At 38.8% G+C, this 20,700-nt stretch overlaps 1 protein-coding gene across 1 annotated transcript in view; it reads right to left on the bottom strand.

The window, feature by feature from the left end:
* Syt1 (synaptotagmin 1) overlaps positions 1-19,662 on the bottom strand; it is a 381,145-nt gene extending 361,483 nt beyond the window's left edge. The window contains exon 1 of the mRNA XM_040754927.1: positions 19,427-19,662. The gene's annotated coding sequence lies outside the window, so the exon portion shown is untranslated. The remainder of the gene's footprint in view (positions 1-19,426) is intronic.
* Positions 19,663-20,700: the final 1,038 nt, after the last annotated feature.

Genomic DNA, 20,700 nt, shown 5'->3' with positions numbered 1-20,700 from the left:
ATGTAAATACAGTGATCATGTATGAAATTCTTTAAAAAATAAGATAAATGTAAAAAAAATGAAAAGGTAGGGGATATTTTATGTTGAAAGCCTTTAGTCCAAATGTCTTTCAAATTTATTTAAGAAATTTGATAGAAGATCTTTCAGAAAACACACATACCCCACACTGTAAGTTATTTGAGGCTGTGCACTATCTTGACCCTTCAACATTAGAAGAAAGCCAACTTTTTCCCCATCCTCCCCATTCTCCAGGATTCAAATGAAATCTTGTTTCCATCTTGGCTTTATGTTACATATTTGTGCTCTTGTCTGTAATTTATTAATTACATCACCTACATTTTTATAATAAACATTACAAATAAAGGACAAAGCTAATATGTAACTCAGGGACATCATATCTATCATATGATCAGTCACCAGCTTATCCTGTTAATATATTCGTTTTTTGGGGGGATTGAGTTTTGAGGCAGGGTTTTTCTGTGGCTTTGGAGCTGTCAATATATTCTTAGTACATGAAAATAGCATCCAGTAAATGTGAAAAATGTTTTTACAAATTGAACACTGATCTCCTAATTAACCATCCTTCCTCAAGAAAAACACTATTTCATTTACTATTGCATATTAGGCTCTAACACAACTTGCTATACATCCTTTCTTCCTAGCAAGAAAAAGGGAAGATAAGTCAAAGGTCTCTGGACAGCAAAGGGATTCTTATGGAAACAAGTTTGTCCAGTCAATGAGCAGAGAAAGGGTACACTCAGATAATATCCCTTAAGATAAAAATACCTTATTCAATGACTAAAATGAATTATGAATAACAGACAAAAGGTGAAACGGATGGTGTGGGGTTCATAAAAAGTTCTTCATGTCCACAGAGGTCATCAAAGAAATAATGGAGGATGGCTCTCTCATTTGTGCAGGTAAGAGAGGTGAGGAAAAGAGGCTAAAGGTCACAGGGATCTGGGCGTGTTGCAGGCTTTGTAGGAGGCATGGAGACTGTCAACAAGGAATCAAGATTCCAATGGAAAGAAAAAGATTATTGTCATCCCTAAGTGTCTGCAGGGTACAATCCTCCAGATACCCAAATAGAAATATGTCTACATAATTTCTTATGTAAACTATGCACACACTTCCATAAACTTTAAATCATCCTGAGATCATCTATTCCTAGTTGAATGTAGATGCTGTGTCAATAGCTGCTGTACTCATGACTTAGCAGATAACAAAAAAATATCTGAACAAGCTGAGTACAGGCAAACTTTTCCTGAATGGTTTTGGTCCAGGTTTGGATGAATTCATGAAACTTGGAGCCTATAAATATGGAAGATGGACTCCATAGCAGATCAGCTCTGTGGACTGCTGTGATAAATATGAGATTCAAATGTTGAGTCATTTCTGCTATTTGATGTCCTGAGGGCCCACAGAGGTGTAAAAGTCATAAAGGAAGATAAAATTGGTTATTAAAAACACTGTATTTTCATGATCGGTGAAAAGGAGGTGTATATTTAAATATTAACTTAAATTAAAATTTGTGTGTATGTGTCAGAACAGTGCCCATGGAGGTCAGAGACATCTCTCAGTAGCAGCAGTTGCAGGGAACTGTGAACCCTCAGACATGGGTTCTGGAAACTGAATCTGAGTCCTCTAAAAGACTAGTACCCACTCCCAATCACTGTGGCATTGCTCCAGTACCATTTTGAATAGAGTGGAATAGAATGGAAGTCTTAATGAAAGGCACCAAACTCAGGAAAGAACACAATATACCCACATATAAGTTAGTCTCTAAGTTTTATTTTCTGAGAGAAATGAGAATTGTCTAGTCTAATCTTGAACTTTGGTTGGGGGAAAAGCATTCTACTTGTTTCTCTCCAATTTTCATCTTGTCATGGTCTCTTTTCACATCTAATTCTATTGATGCTTTAACCTTTTTCTGCAGTGTACTAGAAAATAGCAAAGGAACAAGATAAAGGAAAATTAACCTACAGTAATAGAAATGCCCAAGATTTCCTCCAGCCACAAAAAGGAACCCATCCAGTCTACGATACAGACCTCAAACCCAACCAAGGAACATTCCACCTCAGACTCTGAAAAGGAAGAAGAAACCTTGGAAACATGGCCAGCACTCAACCTATCAAGAGAGAGGATCCTGATGTGACAGCAAATGGCATGAAACACAGTGGGGGCCTTCTGCCTGTGTTACAGTGTGCAATGGAGTAGAGCTCTAAATGCAGACTAAGGAGGACAAATATGATAAACGGAGGCAGGGCTTATTATTTGATTAGGAAATGAAACAAGTACAGTTGATAGTGATGGGAAAACAAGAGATGAAGTGTAAGCCACATGGAATGTTAAAACATTGAAAACAGAAACTACAATAAAAGAGACTAATAAACTACCAGGAGGATTGCATTTATACCAATAAGTAATATGCCTTTGAGATAAGTTTTTGAATTATTGTGTTTTATTTTAATTACTCTGATTTGAAGTTCCAAATTCCCAAGAGAATGCAGATGCTATGTACATCTCCCTTGTTCTCTACCCTCTGTAGTTACCCAGAAATGATAAGCAAAAAAAATTCAGTCCATATTTTTGTGGAATTTTTAAATCTCATTTAAATCTAGGTGGAGGCTATAGATCTGGAGGGCAGACTGAACAGGGAGAGCCTATGTCAGACCTTGAGTTCAGGAAGCACACAGATATACTATAATTGACATGAACGATCTTTGTCACAGTCTTTAGCCTTTTTGAGTTTCAGTCTTTATCAGGAAAGTGAGGATAATTATATAACATACATCATAGATTATTTACTTTGATTAAATAGAATAAAACATTCAAGTGCTTATCTCAGTGCCAGGTAGAATTTACTACCTGTAATTTAGTATTAATAGTTATGACTTTGATGTCCTTCCCCACTGATCATCAGTAATGAAGCGGGTAGACAACTTCCAGCTTATTCGAGTTGCCAGGAAAGCATAAGCAGGGCCATCCACCGCTTTTAACAATCCCCAGACCACATGACCTACGTAAACAATTTTTAGTATCAAACAAAACAACTGGAAGAAAACTGGAGGGCTGCTGATGCATACCTCAAGGATAAAGCTACTAAGAGGGAAGTTAATAATACAGAAATATACAACATACAAGCACTCACACAGGCTTGTTTTCTCAAGGGACATATTAAAGCTCGCAAAGCTGTTAAAGTACTATGTTCAATTTCACAACCATTCAGATATACAATAGAGGTTGTCACATGATAATGAAAGAGGCATCTGCGAGCAAGATAAACATTTAATGAAAGTGCCAACTTGGATTTTAGGTTTGATGCAAGGTCTGCAGATAGAATAATAATGTTCCAAGCCATCATGGGAAAACATTTAGAGCAAAGCTGAAGTTTTCTAAACATTTCACCACAATGTTTTTCCTAGGTAATAAGATGCTCTTGAATAGTATCTTCTCTTTTTGTTTGGTGGAGAGTTGGTATTTTTGTGTGGGTTCACTCTTGTTCTCACCTCTATCCTAGACTCAGGAAACATTAGGACACATGGTCATAAGGGCATTATCTGGGAGAATGGGGCTAGCAAAATCTGCTAGTCTACAATAAGAGCTGATTGGGATGAGCTTCTGAAGCCTCAATCTGCTGTCCAGATCAGGACCTGGCAGCACCCTCTGCAGTTCCTACCTCTCCATGGATAAGACATTTGTATTCTACCTCCACACAGGCGCTGGACTCCCACCATCTCTCGCCACCCCCACAGCTCTATCACAGTCAGAACAAATGGAAATTATGAAGGAGGGCTTCACCCTCTTCAGTCTTTCTCCTAACAGTGTTCTACCCAATATTTAGAGAAAGCTTCTCAAACATATGGCAGAGCCATGATGTTTCCCTGCTTAAAGCATTTCAGTAGATTTACGTTACAGTTACAACCCAACTGATCAGTCAGCACAGCCCATGGGATTCTTTATCGCCTCATATCCTCTCATCTTTCACTGAGCCTGAGGTATCCTTTTATCACTGCACTAGAGCAATCAGAATAATCTCTGCCTCAAGATCTAACCTTGAAGAACCATGCATCTTCTTCCTGCAGATACATCAGGATGGCTGCTTCTCTTATCCTTCAACTCAGAGGCTACCATCTCTCACCCTCCTCTACATAATGGGCCTTATAAGTCCAATTGGCTACACATCGTTCCATGTCTGTCTTTATGGGACTTTGCCACTATTTACATTCCACAAACTATAACTTACAATAGCACAGGCATGCTGGTTAGCATTCTTATTACTGTATGCTCACTTCCCCCTTAAAAATGTCTCACATCCAGGAAATAACATTTAGCATATAAAATAAATGAAGGGGCCATTACCTAAAGTTTCATTCACATAAATTCCCAATCTCATAATTCTGATGTTTTTTTTCTTTCAGCAGTGCTGAGTGAACCAGGGCTTTGGTGATGGAATGCTTTCCAGTTAGCAAGATATGGCCATTTCTCAAACATCAACAACCTGAAAGGGACCTTCATAAGACTTGGCCCATTAATTTTCTGCTACAGAAGGAATAGTGGCATCTGATGCCACGCTCTCTCCAGGTAGTTATAGGTAGTTAACAGTTACCAGGAGAGCTCAGGAGGCAACATCCCCAGAGAACTTATACATAATTAACTGTTGCTAGGGGGAGGTGTTAGAGTTTCACTACCCATAAGTTTTCCCCATTCCTTTAATTAACCCCAGTTAAACTCATTGCTTCATGGAGATAGACTTCAGTGGAACCATTTCTTCAGTCTGCTTCTGGTGGTCCATCTGGAGTAAATACACTTGTCCTGATGAGTTCTCCATGAATTTCATGGATTGATAGAACAATGGAGGAAGGGCAGGCATTACTGAGAGTCCTAGGGATAAGAGAGGCAACATTTGATGCCTTGTTTGCTGTGTTGGATAGGACTGTGTTCAGAAGAGAGCTAAGAAAGACTGGATCACCAGGGACCACAAGAGTGGAAGTGTGGTTTTAGTGGCTTCACCGAATCTCATGTGGCACATGCCCTTTGTGAGTGACATAAGAGAAACATTCCAGCAGATCTGCATGATTTAACTGATGCATGAATCAGGTTTGTAAAATCCTAAAGCAATGCAGAAGTGATGAGAAAATGAAAATACAGACCAAAGGGAACTGTCTTGGTTATCCAGGGCAAATATGGTAAGATGTTGTGTCGATCTTGAGTTCTGTAGGAAAACGAAAACAAAGAACTAACAAGCCAAATTCAGAGCTATTAACCTAGGGAAGGCTTTAACCTTGAGTGAAAATTTAATGAAGGTCTGAGTGACAAAACAGTGCAGACGAAAAACACCAAGTTTACCTTATGAGTGGGCTATTAATCCCAGAGTAGGTTCTGTACATTTCTCTCCTGTAAGAGGGAATACTAGGGTTGGAAATTGGTCACCTAGCTCAGCATCCTCTTTCAAGCCAGGTTTATCCAGTGCAAATATAGTAGTTAGACATGGGACTTTCAGAACCTAGGAGTTTATTGGAATTCAGTAATTGAGAACATAGCTGTGCTTCCTTTTGTTCATAGGCCAGTCAGAGTAAGGAAGGCTAGAATGGGCGTTTCTGGACTTTTTGGAGGTGGGGAGATGAACAAGAACCCTTTAGTATCATGTAAGGATGAGCAGGTGGCTTGAGACACGGGAAATGACTACAATTTTGAGAGCTGAGATTGGGCCTTCTTATGTACTGACTATTATAACTGACATACCTGTCCCTGATCTTTGAAGAAATAACTAATAGACGTGTTATAATATTTCCACAGTATATTGGATACTGTTATTATTTTTCTTTGGTATCCCCTTAGTTGCTGATTCCTGACTTCCATTGGCAATTGCTTGGAATGATAGGTGATGGGTCTTCAGAGACCATGCCCAGTCTTTGCAATAATATTTGACTTTGTAAATGATATAGTGCTAACTCTAATTTTTTTACTGGTTTAGGAAAGCATTTGACTGTGAGGCAAGCACAGCTAAGAGTGTATGGATAGGAAATCTGTCAACACAGGGTTCAAGTACCAGGCATATCACGAAAATCTTAGAAATGCTATTATTTGTTGAGACACAGATAATATACAAGTTGAATGAAAAGGAATCCTTCAACAGCCTGTGCTTGTAAACCTTAAAGAATGGATTAAAAGTTTGAATAAAAGTCATTAGAGCATGGAACAAGAGGTTCCCATAAGCCAATAGCCTACTAAATGAAAATTCCAGTGATGGGGTTGTTTATCTCCTTAAAGACTTTTGTCACTGAGACCAGAGGGGTTCCTAAAATGATAAAGGTGATTTCCACAGCTAGCTGCATGCTTGAAATAAACGGTATGACCCCATGCCTGAAGATGCTGAATGCTTAGCTTATAGGACATGAAGACATCAGAGTGGGAATAAACAGGAAGTTTCCTCTCTACTGGCTGGCTTTTGTAGTGCCAGAAGGCACTGAGCACATTGTTGGGGAAGAATGACACCAAATGTCCTACTTGGCTGTGAACTCTTTGTACCATACTATTAACATGCCAAGCATGATGTATCAGCTTATACAAGAGTGGCATGGCAGTTATGGATGTAGCCATCTGCTTTCTGATTGTATTTAAGATCTACTCCACAAGAGAGAATTCATATCTGGTGCTATAAGCCCAGTGAAAATCTGCAGCTAGGAATAGGAAGGTCATAGGCTTGCATGGAGAAACTATTTCTGTTGTCCTACTATGTAGGTATCAATGGCCGACAGAAATTGCCTTCTAAACCTTTTTGGGTTTGCCCATAGATCATTGCTGTTGTCAGCTTTGATCAGAGAAGTTTTCTATTGTCTCTTTCTGTCTGTCTGTCTGTTCTGTCTGTCTATCTATCATCTAATTTTGTAATGTGTAGTAGTAACTACAAAAACCCACTATAAGTGAAAGCATTGAAAATAGGTTACCATTGACTGGTCAGCTCTGAACAGACCATCTCCATCACCTCTTCCTGGACTGGGAACACTGTGGAAGAGGAAGCAGAAAGGCTATAAGAGCCAGAAGGAATGGTGCAATTATGGAATGCTCTTCTGTAGGTATGCCATGACTATTGTTTTCTGGAACTATAAGTAGCTATGATTTCTGGAGAAGACCTTCACGACACTGGATCCATTAATTGTTCATTATCAGAGGAGCTCACAAGATTGTTTCCCTCATTCCCAAGGATTTACAGACAGCTATTGTTGGGGAGAGGGGGATTTTTTTCTCTCAGTTGCCATCCATAAAGTGCCCCTCACACATGCTTTAGGGGGAATCCCAATAAAGTGTGTGTTTCTCCATGATGTACTTGAATAGCCTTGTTTCTTTGGCCTGCTGTTATTGTCCTATATTGAGTGAACAGATATCCATACAACAATCCACCCACACAAGATAGGCAACACCTGTACTATTAAACCACACTCAGCCTGTCTTTAATGCCGCTTTACACTGAACTATTTCGTTGTCTTTCTAATAAGAACTAAGCTTTGAAGCCTTCTATTCATCTTCTGTTTCCATAGCCTTTTCTTGACAGCTACTATCCAATTTAATATTAAGAGATGTATATCACCTAATTTTCTTTCCATTCTTAACCTTCTACTACTTCATGAGTTTAAGTAATCTATCTGTTCAAAGGAGGAATTCTAGATATTGGGACATATAGCATCACCCTAAATACACCAAGTTTCTGCCATTTCTGTTACATGATGTTCAAAAGATTTATAGATTTCTATAGGAAATAACAACAACAACAGTAATGAAATGACACACCAAAAATAAAACTATGTAAAACATTGTTTTTTTGCTCCTTGGAAAATAGTTTCCATGAGCTAATTGATGAACTTACACATGACCTTACAGAGAACATCTTAATTTCAAGTCTTCCTGAATAAACTATGAGCCACGAAGTACAGGGGACAGAGAGGTCAACACAGCCTAGAGTAATTACAGTGGCATTACAGAGCAGGAGGGATTGGAGAAGGCCTGTGAACTGCAGATGGATTTAAATCATTGCTATATTTAGTCACACAATTTCCCCTCACCTAAGGAGGAGGAGCTTGGTTCTCTTCAGAGCCCAGCTTCTCCTGGCCTACTGCCAGGCTGTCAGTAGCAACAGCCCTTTTGCTGCTGAAAAATGGCCAACAAGGTAACTGCGAATAATTTCAACCCAAAAACACTTAAAATGTTCACAAGCTGAAATGCTAATGAGCACAGGAGCTAGGAATACATTTGTGTGCATGCAAATTACTTCTTTTACTTTTCTTGTTAGAGCTGTCCTGGTGGCACTAAAAACGCACAAAGCAACTATTTATTAATTGACTTCACTAATCACGGAAAAGCATTTTAACCGCCTATAACGAGACGGTACTTCAAAGACATTAATCAGGATAATGTCACCATGAGCTCTGACATGCATCACCATGGAGAAAATGAGGACAGTGTGGCCTGGTCCTCCTCCTTATCTTCTACTACATCACCCGTGTTAACTACATTCTGGAGGTTTCTCATGCTAGCTGTACCTCCTACTCTTACCATAGCACCTTTCAGTACCCCAACCCCCAAGAACAGAACAGATATCAAAAGATCTATGTGCAGAAATATAGAATATGGGATGGCTGCCATTCCAGGGACATTCAGAAGATGGCAACAGACACTGCTCATCCGTCTAATAGCCAAATGAGAGGAAAAGCCAAACCTATAGGTCGGAACTGCTACCCCTCTTAGCAACACAACTGGCTTTTCTATAGATGCATTTGTTGCCTAGGCATCATGGAAAAACAGTGCTGCCTCTACAGTGCCCTCTTATCCTCACTGTACATTACAACTCCAGAGCATTAAGAAAACCATTTCTGATAAACAGCCAACGTTTGGCAAGTTTAGTAAAACAGGTGCTAACTGCTAACACTGCTGTACTGACAGGTCTGGAGCAGGTTCCCTGAGTGGTAAAAGTCATCTGGTATTTCAATTTCTATGCCTTACACGAGCAATCATTGCATGTGGGCACTATTTACCTGCACAAGAAAACTCTGGCTGGAATACAGGGCAAATAAGTTGCCACTGACACAGAAAGGGCTTGTTGCTTGCTAGGACTTAGAGGACTGCCAGAAAGTTTTGTGGGGGCCATAGAGTGAGGAGCTTCATTATGAGGGGCTGGCTTCTGGGCAGTGTTCCATGTGGGTTTTCTTCACACACAGTGAAGTATCGTGGTTTGTATAAGAGTTTTGGAACTTGAGGTTTTATGAACTATTATTCAACAAACTAGTGTCATTGTTCAGAAGAATAGATTTTAATCAGCTGTGTTTAATATATTACTTATAACTGTAAAAGAGGGTGCTCCCAGACACCCTACTGTTGCATTTCCTTTATTCTAACCACAGAAACAGTATATTTACTTTAATGGTGCTGTGAAGCAAAGTAAGATAAGAAGCTTAAGGAACTTGAAACATAAACATTAAAAAATGATCTGGAGTCTTCTCACAGATATAACCAAACTGCATTATTTTTACCCCGTATTTATTAGTAATTGCTGGTATTTTAATGAACTATCCCAAACCAATAGCAGCATCAAATATCTATTATCTTTAGCCTCAAGCTAACAATGAAACATATCTTAAGCATAATGTACTATTGGAATTTTATTCAAATATAATTAATGAAAGGAAAAAGTAATATAAAGATAATGGCAAATTTTGTATAGAGTTCATTATTTTCCAGCCCTCTTTAAGTAATCAAGCAATAAAGGTCTATTGTATCCAGATCATGAAGTTTATTAGTTGAATTATATGACAGAAATTATCATAATCTTTTTGATATTTCTTTATTTAACTGGAAGTGTTAGGACCAAAACCAGACCCCTACACATTGTTGGTAGTTAATTGTTCTACTACCAAGTTACTCTCTCAGTATTTTCTTCATTCATTTATTTTCTGCATAAATTTTCATCACTAATACCTAAACATCAAATATGTCAATGTTCACCTATATACATATACGTATCAGATGCACTGAAATATTTTTTAATAAGCACTATCATTATACATTTGAAAATAACATTTTATTGGACATGATGTTTCTCTAAAGATGCAGGCTAACAATTTTATTGTGACTTTATTTTCTTATTTGTAAATTTTTTGTCCCATGCATTGAACCTGGAGTCTCACACATGCAGGGCAAGCACATTACCACTAAACGATACTTCCACTTCCGTTTTGTTATGACTCTCTTACTCATGACAGATATTCTATATACTTAATATCTTTCAAGATGCTGGTAACTGTTACTTAAAAATGAAACAAAAGAAATTAATCCTATTAAAGGAGTGATGATTCAATATTATCAAATGAAAAATAATAGCTGTAGTCTGATTCCAAACCTACATTCTTTGTAGAAATTAGTTGCATCTACAGGATTATATAAGATAAAATGGACTGTCAGTCATATATAAAAATGGACAAAAGTATGTTTTGCACCAAAAGGTAGAGCTCCAAACATGTTACAATCATGACAATGTACATTTCTTCCCAAGGGGACCAGAATTTTATGTACATCACCAGGAAAAAGATCTTTACTGTTCCTATATTTGGAGTAACATACAATGCAGTAGACAGTGTTCTGAATGAAAAGTCAAGCAATAGGCCTGGAGAGAAGGCTCAGCAGTGATAAAACACTGGCTACACTTCCAGAGGACAAGAGTTCCATTCTCAGCACCCACATGGTAGCTCACAACTGTCTGTAATTCAGCTTCAAGTGACCTAATACTCTCACACAGACATTTATGCAGGCAAAACCACCAATGCACATAAAATAAAAAATAAACCATTAAAAAAGTCTAAGCAACAAAAATTCATCAATGTGGGTAGATCAAATTTACCACTATGCTAGTTTACAGAACCCACTACATATTTCTAATTTTGCAGTGAAGTTGTAAGCATATGCCTTTGCCTGGTCATAGGGATTTTAAAAAATCTATTCTATACTCTGGAATATGATTTTAAATAACACACTGCCTCATTACTTATGTTGTCTAAGACAAAAAGACACAGAGGAAATCCAAGGCTGGGGATATTTTTTAGTGGTTGGGAGCTTGCCTAGCATATGCCAGGCCCTGGGTTCCAGCCCAACACTGAGGGGAAATAAGAGAAAGTCCCCAGATGTATAAGAACAGTGAATAGTAGAAAATCATTAATTAGAGTTTTTGTTTTGAGTCGATTTTTGATTGACAGTTGCCAAGTTCCTAGATCTAGTAGATGTCACATGGTAGAGATACTGAAATTTGAAGACATCAATTGCTGAGTCAAAAGCACTGTGAATTTTTAGGTTAAAAAAAAAAGAATGAAGTTTTTGGCTTGAATATCCTGGCCAAACTCCAAGTCAAGAAATTGTAGTCTGCTTTTCTTTATCCCACTACCCCGTAGTTTCTTTTGGATGCTGTAGTCTTACTCAGTTCCTTTCTTAAATGATTTTTCAGTATTGTTGTGGCCTGTTAAACAACTGCTGTGTTCCCCTCCAGTAGTGGGTAATGTGATTACCCTGCTCTCTCTAGTTTGTAACGTGCTCCTTAGGAGGCAAGAGGTACTGCATAAATCCAGGACTCAGGTACTCCTTTTAAAATGGAGTGCCACACTGAGATCAATATAGCAGATACATTTTTTAAGAGCCCAATATTGAATGTGCAAACGCTCAAGGCTGTTGGATTGTTTCTCTCGTCTACTGACATTTTTCTGTCTGCCTTACTTTACCTCTTTATCTAGTTTGACAACAGAACGATCCCAAGAGAATGACTTAGTGAATCTGGGGCTCTAGGAATACACAGTCATTAAGGAAATGTAATGTATTTAGTGCTGCTAAACTATATTCACAGTTACAGTAGACATGGAGTAGAAAGGCAGTAAGCTCCAGGCCAAGAGTGCAGGGCATCTCAATAAACACAGTATGACATTATTTTATGTATGGAACATTCCCTAAATATTCCAATTGTGGTCCAAAAGCCAGATTTAACTGATTATCAAAAGACTTTTTACAATGATGAGGCAGCATTATTCTAAAGCTGCGTCATTATAAAAACAGAAACTTGGAAGAAAAAGCCAATAAGAAGGAATTAATCATGAGTTCAGAAGTCCACTGTCTTCCTGAAAAAGAAGACTGAGCTAACAGTTATTGTATTCTATTGTATATAATTTTTAATTAATTAGCAGAAAGCAAATCAGTATGATGGCTTAAATTTCAGTCTTTGGACTGGGGAGAAAGTGTGATTAAAAGATGGACTTTGTTTTCCCTGAGATACACCTTATCCATCCAATCTCTCTCTTTAAACGTTTAGCCACCAAGGGATTAAAGGAAGTTTATGCTAAATTGGATTTAATGTTTTTAAAGTGGTGAGGACAAATCAAAGATACAGTTTTGTCCATGAAAAGAGAAGATCTGTAAACATTCATATGTACCCTGCCACAGGCAGTATTTTTCTTTAAATATTTTAGTTGTTTTGCCATGCAGACGATTAAAGCAGAACACAGTGAAAATAGAATTATAGGACCTTGAAATTACCAGAAGCAAAACCTCTCCGATAGTACTTGTGCCATTAGGTTCATTTCAATTCAGCACAGGAGGCGGGGGAGAGGTTTATTTTGATGAGGAAAGTTGAAGTGGGAAATCAACAGTCAGATGATGAACTTCCCATCAGCAAAGCCAAAAGATAGCACTGTGCTTTTCAGGGAGAGAGTCCTTTAAATCTGCATCACTTTGACTAAAATATTAGCATCCAAAAAAACATCTCTACAAAGTGCCGCTCTCCCAGGCACCACTGCCACTAAGAATAGACCATAAATTGGTAGTATAGAGTGCCTCTCAGTTCCAATTTTTCTAAAAGCACTTCACAAAGCAATTAGTCAGATAACGGTGGTCTGCTGACTCGGTGTAGCCTTTAAATAGTTACTAAGAGCACACCATCTTCTCAAAGGCTAGGATGGACTGTAGGGAGAGCCTTGTAACATCTTTAGTCTCCCCAGTGTCAGTTCCATCTTGCCTAAAATAACATGTTTATGGTCTCTAGAGTTAAAATAATCTAGAACATAAAATAATATAGAGGTAAATTTGCACTAACGGTTGATAGGTGCTACGCCATAAGTAGTTTTTAAGTTTTTAATAGAAAAACTTATTTTTCGTATAAAATATTCAAATCATGTATCCCCTCCACAATTCTTCCCAGATCCTCCTTATATTCCCACCCATTTCTCTTTAGAAAACAAACAAGCAGACAAACAAACCAAAACCAAAACAATGTAAGAAAGAAACACGCATTGTCAGAACTAGAGGAATGGATGACTTCAAGGAAGCTTCCAGACACAACAGGACTGATGCTCATATGAATCCAGAGACTAAGGCAGCATGCACAGGTTCTGCATGGGTTTAAGCCCTAGTAGGTCCCAGCTCCCAGAGAGGGTCCACCTCTAACCAAGAAGCTAGCTCCTATTAGTAACTGCTTATAAAATAAAGACAAAATCAAAAAACAAGCAAAGAAAAAAAAACCCAAACCAAAAATAACCAACAAAACAAAAGAATCCAAAACCCCTAAAACTTAGTTTTGTCCTTGGAGTCTTGCTGGATATATTAAACCACACTTAAAGGCAGGGCCATGAACAGCATTAGATGACCAGAAACAAACACAAATGGTATTTCTGTAGACTTTGTGACGTGTTGCCTTGTTTTTACTGGTCTTTGCTTGTATGCTTGAGTTTACTATGCATTCAGTTTGGAATCTTCTGATCTTAGAATATTAGTTAACTCCTAAATTGTTCAGGAATGTTATATGGCTACTTCAGTGTGTGCTTTAGGTGGTCAGTGGGGGGGGCATTCAAAGCTTATTTTTAATTTCTATTTTGTTAGAGAATTTAATTTTATAGTGGATAAAGAATATATCTATTATCATTTTGGTTCATCAAATAGGATAAACAGGTTAGGTATTTATGTCATATGTGCTTATAGCTAATTAAAAGGTTATGCTACAACCAGTCTGCAGCTTCCTTCTCACTGAAGAGCAGGGATTAAAGTGGGAACAATACCCCAGTGTCTGTTTACATTGGGAGTAGCATACAGAATTCTCCTCTGAAGTAGCTGTGTTAAATATGTTACTTTAAATGATTTCTTCTCAAAATGTGGCTAAGATTATGTTCAGGAAAAAAAATTTTGGAAAATTTAAACTAGAGTATTTTTGGCATATTGATACCAAATTTACACCACTTGGTCTTAACAAGATTCATTTTGTGAAAATATGATGGCAAATGTTCTGTCACAAACAAAATACAGATTGGAACCTTTTAGCTACAAGATAGTATGTATTAGTAAAGCCAGCCTCAGCCTTAGTAACTTGAACTGTAAACAAGAGGAGTGACTTCCCTTTAAGGATAGAGAACTTTATGTATTAAAAATAAAAAAGATGGTTTAATAGAGTTCTAAGAAGTATTTTATGTTGTTTATGTTTAGAAGCAAGAGGAATGTTTTGTTTCCAAGAGATACTTTTATAGTTATAAATCTTCCCACTGCTTAAAATGAGAAAAAAATGGCTATTTTCCTTTTAGTTTACAGCTGAATTGTATCTTAGTAATGGTGAATAAGTTCTGAATTGCTTTAGAAATGCACTGTTATATTTTAGCACACCCCAATACAATTTAATATGATCTCATGTAATATCTGTAATACTTGCATTGACTTTTCCTTCCATTTTTGCATAATCTCACAAACCTCACTGATACATTTCAAACAATCAGACCTCTCTTAGTATGAAATACCCAGCTGCATAATCCAGCCCAGCCACCAAGTAAATACAAGTACTTATTTAAAAGTGTGCTGATTAAAATCTTTCTTGCCTGTATCATGTCTTGTTGGAGCAAATGAATTCTCGGTAGGAACCTTAGCTAGCTTCCATGAGCTACTGATGTCCCCTCCCCACCCCAGTACTGAATATATTAACTTCTGACAGTGACTGATTCTTGAATTATCTGTAACACAGTGGGCAGGAGTGTTTTGCTGGGCCCTGCACTGCACACATCTATCCTTTCTAGAACATGCAAATTCAAATACTGAGTGTGGGATTAATTTAATTCTGGTTATTATTAATCACTTGTGTTCTGGCAGACACAATTTTAATCCAAAGTAAAGGCTCTCTGCCAGGCAGGAGAGATTAAAATTGCAGGGATGATGGCAATCACAGAATTAAGCCTGTCGTCAGAAGGCTGGCAGAGTCTCAGCATGGCTATCCTGGTTTTGATCGGGACCATCAGTCTCTGACTTTGAGATAAAAACCATATAAAAACATGTCAAAGGTGAGTTTTAAAAATAAGCACAATAAAGTGTCACTATTGACCCACAGAACAATTTCCCCTTGTAGCTGGGGTTAGAGCCCTTGGCAGAACACTGGCCTAGATGGAAAACAAAAGCAAAAAGCACCCCCTTACCCTAAGAAACAGCCTCAAGAGGACTCAAAGGGTGAGGGTACTTGTCACCAAGCCCTAGGAGGTGAGTTCTACTTGGCTAAATTGTCTTCTGGCCTTCATATTCATGCAGTGGCAGGTGTGCCTCCCTCCCCTGCAATGAACAAATGAATTTTCAAAACCTTCTTTTCCGGATCCCATCATCATGTTGTTACTGACTCGTAAGCTGCCCTCTGTGGTGGATGGTACAAAGGGAGACTCAAGAACACTCAGGATCACAGCCAGGAGCAAGCTCACACTCTCATCTCACACTACCATAGCAGAACAGCAAATAGGCATTCCACAAGTACATGCTGGATCAGCACCTCCTACTGGAGCATATTAATATCAACCCAGACAGAACTGAGGACTATAGTAAGCCTCATTCTGTGTGTCACTGAATATCATCTTAGAATATCAACGTGATCAGCAAAGAAAATATTTTATTATCATGTTCTTCATCCCACCCACCCCTTGATCAGAAATGAACAGAATAAAATGAAAACAAAATCTACCAACGCTGAAACTCAAGCGTTGTGTGACTCTGTGACTGGTGTATCACATGCCTCATGTCTAATAATTGATTTATTGTTAAGGACAACCCCACAAGGCAGGAATCACAAGTCATTATCCCTGGTTTGCAGAGGAAGAAACCAGATTCAGAAGGTTAAACACATCAGCAGGGATCATCAGGCTGGAAACTGGCAGAATCATGATTTGAATAATTTAGTTAAACTAGAAGTTCCCCCCACCCTAAGCTAGAGTTACCACTCCACTATTCTTCAAGATTCTCTACATGTCTCACTTTTGCTTTGCAGCTTCTTATGCTTTCATCAAATGCCTGCACCTGTAAGACCCGTGGTAGCATTTGGGGACTGAGACCTGACAGGCCATCGTGGATGCTCTCACATTATCCTACAACCCAGTACCCCACAGAAATCCAGCAGTGTTCTTCCCTGACAAAGACTGCAGAGAATTGCTGCCCTAAATTCCACTTCAGAAATACTTGAGGAGGGAATTGAAGTTATTCTCTTAGTGAAATTCTAACTACTGCATCTTGCCAAAATTCTTCCTTTACCCAATGTAAATATCTGTAAAGCATCTTCTGGATTAGTTGTAATTTTGATATTTTTGTTCCTTACTGACAACTTTTTCTTTTACTCAAGGTCAATGTCAGACAAGGTGTGAAGAAACCTAGATCATTTCTGGGGTGTTTCAAAGATTCTTCCCTACTCCCCGCTTAGGGAGAGGCTAGTGTCATTCATTTATTCCTTTTCAGAGCAGTCAAGCTTTGATGTCAAACCATCTGTAAGGTTTGGATTTTAAAGCCACCTGGTCATTTTTGGTAAGTGTGAACTAGAGGTTCTGAGATTCTCTAAGTCACTTTAGACATTAGGGTAGTGAGAATGGACAGCTATGACTAGTTGGCTTCAGCAGCCTAGCAATGTTCTGTAAGCAACATCATTTTCGCCTTCTGTTAGGCTACAGCAGTGTTTCTCAACCTGTGGGTCATGACCCCTTTGGGGGTTCAACAGCTCTTTCCTAGGGGTCTGATATTAGATATCCCACATATCAGATATTTACATTGCAGTTCATAATATTAGCAAAATTACAATTATGAGGTAGCAATGAAAATAATTTTATGGTTGGGAGTCACATGAGGAACTGTTTTAAAGGGTCACAGCATTGGAAAGGTTGAGAACCACTGGGCTCCAGAGTGAGGAAATATCTGTTGGATTATAAAATCTCTGAAAGAGGCTCTTCTCATCCTCACCATCTCTTCTTAAGCTTTCTCTGTCTTCCTTCCCATGCATTCTGTGTCCCTCATTTGATTGCTTCCTTCCCTATTTACCTTTCTAAAATGGGGAAGCAAAAGAAGCAGAGGGAGACAAAAGCAGAGCATGGCATGGCAAAGCCTAGGAGCCTACTCTTCCCCTCAGGTGCTAAGAAACTCAAGAGAAACAAAGCAGCTGGCTGTGTTCTCTGGATTGGTCATGAGCTACTTGAACACTGTTTTAACAATTCAGGATATTAGCTATCACCTTCTCTTCGTTCACAGTGATTCACTGGTCAGTGATACAAAAAAAAATAAAGGCAAAGTAGAAATGCATAAGGATTGGAAGTAACATGGATGTTGGCTCTTTGTCTATCTGTTTCTTTCTCAGTTGAGTATCTCTTTGAAGGTGGTTATAGAATCCTAGTAAGTTAGCTGTTTGGGTACTTCTGGGTGAGAAATTATCATACTTACAGGAGTGACTCTCAAGGGCTATGTTTTTGTTCTTAGTACAGCTTTCTTGACTAGTGTTAATTACTATGAGATGGGCCGTTCATCCTAAACGGGAAAATCAAACAGATTCCCTCTTACCAGGAAATTGACCTGAGACATGGTCTTCTACTGCTGGTTCTTAGAAGAACATCCTGAAGTTGCTTCACATTGCATCTGTGATATACTAAGTGTCATGTCTTGGTTTGTATAGATTCTCTGGTTTTTGATAAAACCATAAAGATTTATGCAAAGTCAAATGCTTATAAGTCTTAGGGGTCCTGAATATTTTGACCACACTTTTGTGTAGCCTGTGAAAAGGCCAAACTCCTCTTTCTTTTGGAGCATAGAGTTTCCAAGGATGCATTTCTGAGTCATTTGTTCTTTGCCTTTCTGACTTCCGGACCCACTTACTGGGTTTTGTTAAACTGAGGTTGAGCAGACAAAGCAGAGAGAGAGAGAACTGTGAGGAACAGCCTGGGGCTGTAATGAATCTTCAACTTGGAACATTCTGTGGCTTACTCCAACAGGTGTTGATCCAGAAACCTATCTCTTGATCAGCAGAAAGGGCATGGGCTTTCCTTTAAGAGCCCACTCTACTAACAGCTGTAAGACACCCACAAGAGTTCTGCAATGGATGCCAGCTGCAGCAGATCTGGGCTGTGGTCAGCTAAACTGAAGCCCAGCTGAGCCCTGTGATGTGATGAGCCATGGTACTGACCTAGGCAGTACCAGAAGCGTGAACAGTTCATGCACATTAAGTCACTTTTGGAGCAGGAGATTGCCACCTACTGCAGCCTGCTGGAGGCCCCCAAAGGCCACTATGACCATCTGCCCACCCCCAGGTCATCTGAGCCAGCAGTGGAGAAGCTCTTGGTGACAAGAATGACTATGGTGATAACTTTATCCAAGTTCTTTCCTTGGCTTGTCAATAAAACTTTGTCCTCCAGGGAGAATACAAACAACTGATCAACAACAATAACTAAGAGTGTCTGAGGTCTCCAACAGGAGTTTTACTGAATTTATAAAAATCAGAAACTTAGTGGACTTACTATTTTATGCTTTCCTCTAATAATAAATATCAATATGAAATGGATGTGTCTTTGGAAGATTCCCTTATGACTCCCCTAAATAAATTCTCTTTAGGTAGAAGTCAGTGCTTAGAAATACTTTTTAAAAATTCAAATCACATACAGAGGTGTGGGGGAGTTCATGTGAGAGTAGACAGACTTGGATGTGGAAAGGAAATATATTCGCTGAAATAATCTATTAACGCCTGTTAGTGAAGCACACTGATACATGCAGGCACTGAAACATCTCTGCAGAGTCTGACAGGAACCTTCCAACCCTCCTGATGTACAAGGCACAAAGGTAGCAAGAGGTAAAATTATACCCACGATTACATTGCTAGTCCTCTGTGTGACATGTGTGAACAGCTAGACCTGGATTATTAATGAAGTCGTATGACTGGCAAGAAAATAAATAACGTTACAAAGAAAGAAAGCCAAAGCATCTAAAAAACAAAACAAAAACCCAAAACCAACCAAACAAAAAACAACAACAAAAAAGAAAGCTATCTTTGTTTACAAATCAACATATTATGATCAATGTAAATTAAGACCCATTCCCAATAATTCCTCAGCTCGGGTAGACAGTGATTAACCTAGAGATCACTTACATGTTTGGGGCCTCTTCTTGTCTCTGGTTTCCTCTGTCTGGTGAACCTCAGCAGCAGCCGTAGGAACTGGGCACAGACTCCAAGGAGCTTGGGTAAAATCCCGCATTAGTCTCCCCTAGCTTAAGAGGACCAACCCGCTGTAGATAGTCAATAGAAATTAATTTCTTTCTGTGATTCGGTCCCACAATGCTTCATTCTAATACCGATTACACTGATAGTCTCAGATATGCTGGCAAATGCTGCTGTAACACAATTTCTCTGCTGTTGGAAACAAAAGCTCTTGAGAGGGCCCGTGCTTACATAGCTGCTTCAGGTGATTACATCTTTACACAGATGCTAATTACTCTCAGGAGAAAGCTGCCCAAATTGTCAGCTGAGCAGAATGATCTAGCAGGGATACCAAAGAGTGGCCTGAAGGCCATTATGGATAATGTTTCTCACCCAGTTGAAATCTGAGCCTCGCTCTGATGGGGTAGCCACAGAGGGTGGAGGATGAAAAACTTTCTAATGATAACCAGCCTAAAATGGTTACTGAACATGAATACAACTATTTGATTTCTGTTTGCCCCTACATTTGGGCCTTGGCTTTAATGAAGCTACGGATATACACTGAAGTCTTACTAAAACATAAACTAGTGGTTCTTAGACTTTTCTGGGCACCAGACTCCCTTTAGGGGTTGCTTAAAGTCCTAATGGCCAGCTCGGACCAGTGCCCTTGAATCTTGGGTTTGAAGCCAGGCATGTATTTGAAACTCCTGGGTGGGTGATCCCAACATGCTGCCAAGGGAGCATGGCTTCTATACATCACACTGCTGTACTGGTCCAGTGCTTGGAACTTCAGCACAGCAGGCACAGGCAGGGAAGTCATGAAAGAACACAACAAGAACACCTCAGGGGAAACAAAAGATGTGTAGCATTGGGGAGAGACAATAAGATACAGTCATTTCAACACTGTAAACCATGGAACCAGAAAAGGAAGGAAAGGAAACAGCACGAAACACAACCTCTAATATTACTGGGAATGAGTTATACAAAACCAAAGACAGACATTTCATTGAAAGTCTTACAAAGACGAGAGTGTATAGACAACCACATGTTATTCTATCTCCACAAATGAAAAATAATGTAAACACCTACTATTTTATTGATCAATACTGGTGCAGCTAAAATGTTAAAACACTTGCATGAGAATCTTGTTAATTCTTCAAGGTACAAGGAGAGTTGTGATGGCTAAATCCTTGCAGAAAACCGTCAATATTAAAGATTGGGGAACA

Source organism: Mesocricetus auratus, unplaced genomic scaffold (genome assembly GCF_017639785.1).
Source record: "Mesocricetus auratus isolate SY011 unplaced genomic scaffold, BCM_Maur_2.0 Super-Scaffold_100011, whole genome shotgun sequence".
Classification (NCBI taxonomy): Eukaryota; Metazoa; Chordata; class Mammalia; order Rodentia; family Cricetidae; genus Mesocricetus; species Mesocricetus auratus.
Note: the sequence above shows the minus strand (reverse complement) of the source record. Positions and strands in the feature narration are given on the sequence as shown.